A 6000-nucleotide genomic window follows, 5' to 3' on the forward strand; every position below is an offset into this window, starting at 1 on the left:
CACACTGAGACCCACGACTGATTAGACTTCACCTCCACTCTGCCTGAACACAAACCAGTCCCATTCACCAACCTCACAGACTCTAGGTAGAGAGAGAGAGAGAGAGAGAGAGAGAGAGAGAGAGAGAGAGAGAGAGAGAGAGAGAGAGAGAGAGAGAGAGAGAGAGAGAGAGATAAATAAATAAATAATGTTCAGCATTTCATTTATTAACCACTTAACGGCATACTTAACCCCCAGAATTGTTTTGTCTCGCCCCCTAGCGGCCGGAAGACTAACCGACCGTACTGTCGTCCATGTCCAGGTTAACGTTTTTTAACTGATCACGTCGCATACAAGGTCACGTGAGGGGGTTGGCCTTTAGCTTTCAAAGTTGTGGTGTTCTGCTCTGCCCATGGTGATTGCGATTGGTTGCGTTGCCAAATTATGTGGCTATGTCGCTAGTTGAAGACAGGCAAAGATATCAAGGATGCGTCAGTGATGTCACTGTCATGCAACAATTGCTGACTTTACCTTGACTGCGCAGCGAGTTTTCAAAGACTGTCAGCGTGCACTGCTTTGGTTGTGTATTGTTTCTCTGTTATTATTATAACTCAAGAAAATGTCAGGAACACAGCCAAACTGTATTATTCGCTCCAAAATCTTGACAAGTGACTATTTCTCTGTCACATGACCAGTGTTGCATTGGTGAATCTATATCTGGTGCGGCGCTATTTTACACTACAGGTCACACAATGGACAATTGATATGCATCTAGGCTCATTCCTATGTTAATTCACGCTGGTGTGACACCCGGCAGTCGCCAGCCTTTGTTAACTTTGTTGAGGTGTGAACTTAAGGGTTGTTTTTAATCGATGCTGCTCAAAAGACTGGTAGAATGGCCTGTTACCGCATGTAATGACCAATGCACATAACAACACTGCACATAACATTGTGACACTTTGTTGCTGCTTGGCTCTATGATGTCAATTCTAGTAATGGACAGTAGAGGGCAGTATCTGTATGATTATTTGTATTATTATTATTATCATTATTATTGTAATTAAATGTTTGTTTTGTTTTGTTGATGTTGTTTGAACTGTCTGTGACATTTTGTGGCTAAATGTATGAAAAATGTATCTCTGTAATCTGTGGACCCCCTCGAAAATGAGATAATTTCCAATACTTTTAATTTTCCACCCAAGGTTTACAGAGCTGGTTACCTTCCCGGTGCATGAAACCCGTGTTTGATTTGTCGAAAAAGACAGTTTCCGGGGGAAGTACATAAGACAGAAGTCCCGCCCTATAGACACACTCTGCATTAGGTCGTAACCAGGCTTTTCTCCTCAGAGATGAGAAAAGTAGGGTAAGTTTCTTTGGTTAAAATAAGTGTTAATTTCCAATTTTATCCAATCAGGATAGAGAACTCAATCAGGATATAGATTAAACAAGTGAAATTGGAAGTGATGACACTAAGAAATAAGCAGGCAAAATTGGAACTGGAACACTTTATAAATGAAGCTTAAAAATGGATACTTTCTCCTGATTGGCTGAGAGTTTGACACCTACCGGAAAATGTATTTTCTGTTTATTAAAGAGCTGGAGAGACGGGGAGACTCCTGTCACTGAACAAACACTGTATAGCTATGATTATTATCAGAATATAGTGCTTTAACCTTTTAACAAAATACTTTTTGTTTTAACCCAAAAACATCACTTACTCTACCTTTAAGTAAAGTAAAGTATGCATGATTAGAACATGCTTAAATATTCAACAATTAAGGTCTTTCTACAATTAATATTTCTACAATTGCGACAAATTGCTACAAAACCTAGTATCCAGTAATTTTGGGGCATAAACAAGTCCGATAACGATGTACCGTGCATGTTCACATCATTTATACTTTACTTAAGACCATTGTTCAAAATGTTCATTCATTCATTCATTCACTCACACACACACACACACACACACACACACACACACACACACACACACACACACACACACACACACACACACACACACACACACACACACACACACACACACACACACACACACATCCCCTCGTGTTGACCCTCAGAAACCCCATTCATGACGGTTGATGGTAAGGGTTTGGCAAAAAAAAAAAACAGATTAGACAGTGTAGCCTACAATGACAGAGTGCATCACCATTGGGATCCTAAACTGAGGAATTCTTGATAACATACAGGCTCAATAAACACAGTCTAGACATAGAAATAGGCCATTACAGGCAGACCTGAGACATGTTGCCCAGGGAAGACACACTTTCTCCTAAACTGTCCTCAGACTCCTCACTAAGTGTCAAAGTGTGAATGACAAAAAGGTCAACTGTACTGAATTGAGAAAAAGAGAAACATTCTTTGATTCTTTGTGTACAATAAAGAATCAAAGAACGTGTACACATTACAGACTGTAAATATTATTGTTCAACTCATTGTGTACCTGAACAGTTCACATTTAATATATCCTCGGAAGCCATCGTTGTCTTCGTGCCACACGCTCTCAGCGAAGACTCAGACCCAACACAGGAAGATCTTATCGTCCATACAGGTTGCTTTGTAGAACCAAAAATACTTTTTGTGTAAACAGCAGGACCACAGCCCATCTGTCTACACACTACAGATGATGCATTCTGGTTCCAGACAGACTGTCCAAACACTGGTCTCCACTCTCCCTGGTGTTTCATCTCCAGTCTACCAGTACAGTTACTGTTTCCTCCCACCAACCTCATGTCATCAGGCTCTGTGCAGAAACAAGACATTGAGCAATAAAAACATATATATAACTTTAATAATAAATATTAAAGGGTCTACACCATGAATTTTAACCTTTTCTTCTTTTTTGTGTGTTTTTGGTCTCCCCTACCTCTCTTCTATCCTCAAAAATACCCCCGTTTGAACACTCAGGCTTTCACAGCAAATCTGGGGTTTTCTGTAAATTGGTCTAAAAACAGGCCAAACTGATTTGGTCCCGCTAGTGATGTCACTAGCGGGACTTTAAAAAAATATATATTTTTCTTATTTTTTTCTTATTTTATTTTTATACTTTTTCCACACAGAACCAGGAGATAACATGCATACAAACTGGCTCAATAGCGCCCCGTGCCAAACAGGACAATGTGGTATTGCAGGTGAAAGTGCTTTATAAGCCAGAGAGAAGTTAGTTGGAATGAGTATATCTGAGGCTTGATTTAGGCTCAAACCTTTTGAAAAACGTTTGAGGGACATAAACAATATGATATTAAATATTATTATTATTTTTTAAATTCATGGTGTAGACCCTTTAATCCAAACCAAAAGTGTACTTTGTAAATAAACTTTGATTTGATGATTTGTATTTTACCAATTCATCTTCTGGCGTTCATATTTTGTTGAAAGAAGTGTTAAACAGCAGCTATATTGTGATAGTAATCATTGTGATATGGAGTGTATTTTCAGTAGCATCCCAGCAAGCACAGTCAGGACCCGAACCAATCAGTGACGTCTCGATTGGGGCTAGATCAAGTCAAACCAAGACAAGTCAGATCTGGCCCAGAATATCACCTGATTTCAACCAAAATGAATCCTGACCACAAAAACGTCACTTCCAGGACGTCATCTAAACACATTTCTCATCACCCAAAATTGCTGTCCAAATGTCCATATGATGTCCCGGTGATGACGTCCTGTAAATGACGTAATGATCATCCCCATATGGGCTGTGATCTGGCCTAGTCCTGAACGTCACCGGGGTGATGACCGGGCGTCATCATAACGTCATCATGACGTCATTGTGCTTGCTGGGATGGGTCTCCCTATCTCTTCGGCTCTTTAGTAAACAGAAAATGCCTTTTCAGGTTGGGATACCACCAGGAGAGAGAATTCACCCAGGATTCAGGATACACAAGTGAAATTGGAAGTAATGACAGAAAGAAATGGGCAGACAAAATTGGAACTGGAACACTATACAATTTAAGCTGATAAATGAGCACTCTCTCTTGATTGGCTGAAATTGGCAACCCACCTGAAAAGGTATCTCAATGTATTAAAAAGCTGGAGAGACGAGGAGACCCCTGATAGTGAATGAACACATGATAGTAATGATTACTATCAGAATTTAGAGCTTTAACCTTTTAACACAAAACTTTTTATTTTAACCAAAAAATATCACTTACCCTACCTTTCTGTTCTTATTGCCTTTTCGTAATTTGATACTTTCTTTTAAAACATTTATCTGAACCATGTTATATGATTTTTTTTTATTTTGTGTTGTAAAGCAACATGTAACCCAGTGGTGTGTTCTACCATGTTAAGCTATATGTGGTCTGACTACTCTGACTCTGAGGTGAAGGCTTATCATGTGTGGCTATTGTTCTTGAGGTGATATTTAATGGCCGCTGGTGAAGGAACTCACACATTAACTCAACAACCTGCCATTCATTCATTGAACGGCAGGTCACTGAAGTGAGTACTTCATTAGTATTCAAATTGTGTGTCAAAGCACAGCAAAAAATCTTGAATCTTCAATACTGTTTGAGTCTTCAATGCCAAGTTAATACTATTCTGTAATAGATACAGGAATGCTCGCTGTTAACACTGCTATCTGATAAGCCTAATCAGCATGTATTTATAACAATCCTTGCACTCTTACATGGTAATAATCCATGTTTTGCATTGAAAATGCATCTAAGGCTAAAAGCAGCTCCGAAGTGGTTGAATTACAGGGTGATTAACATTAGAAACAGTCGAAAATCAGTAAAAAGCATATTGTAATTGCACCCAGTGTTACGGCAAAACTGGGCCTGACTGAGCCTGGCCGATACTGTGCGGGCCACATACGCGCATGTAGCACTCGTGCACATTTTTTACAATGAATTATATACGAGCAAATGTGCACGTGCCGTGCATGTGGGAGGGAGGGAATAATTAGTATTAGTAATTAGAATACCCTCCAAACAATCTAGAAGACACCACTGATGTAACCTTTTATCTTGGCTATTGAGAAGAGATTTGTGTTAAATCAAGTTAACCCTTTCTCTCAGTGCATTACTTGGTATGGTGGTACATTGATGATTTAGGCTGCTACTCATCTTTAATGGATCTTTAATGATCTTTTTGTTACTTGAGTTGCGTAACTATTTAAATTCTTTGAACCGAAACAACAAACTTTCAATTGAATACTCCCAAATTAGTATAAACGTCCTTGACCTTACTATATCTAATTCACTGTGTGTATTTCCACACCACTATTTTTAGGAAGAAAACGTATCGTAACACATTGCTCAGAGCCGATTCTTTTCATCCACCCCACTTAATTGACAATATTCCTTTTGGTCAGTTGCACAGTCTATGACGCTGGAGACGATGTAACCTTGCTTGGAAAAGCACTGTACAAATACAACATGTTATTATTATTACTCTCCGCAGGAGAGTATTGTTTTCACTTTCTAAATATGACACACCAATTGGTCAAGCCTCACGTGACACGTGACAATACGGTGAAATACTGTATAAATACATGGCGTCACTTTGACGGTGTCTTTGCCACCGTCAAAGTGAGGTAAGACAGGAACCATCACGAAATGGCTGCATGGCTGATACATAATTGGCAGATAGGACAGATAGGACACTTATATAGACAGGAGGGATATGACACTTACACAGACGGATAGGACACTTACAGTACACAGACAGGACGGATAGGACACTTATACAGACAGGACGGATAGGACACTTATACAGACAGGACGGATAGGACACTTATACAGACAGGACGGATAGAACACTTACACAGACAGGACGGATAGGACACTTACATAGACAGGAGGGATATGACACTTACACAGACAGGACGGATAGGACACTTACAGTATACAGACAGGACGGATAGGACACTTACAGTATACAGACAGGACGGATAGGACACTTACAGTATACAGACAGGACGGATAGGACACTTATACAGACAGGAGGGATAGGACACTTACACAGACAGGAGGGATAGGACACTTACATAGA

The sequence above is a fragment of the Gymnoscopelus microlampas genome (assembly GCF_963454915.1).
Source record: "Gymnoscopelus microlampas genome assembly, chromosome: 4".
Lineage (NCBI taxonomy): Eukaryota > Metazoa > Chordata > Actinopteri > Myctophiformes > Myctophidae > Gymnoscopelus > Gymnoscopelus microlampas.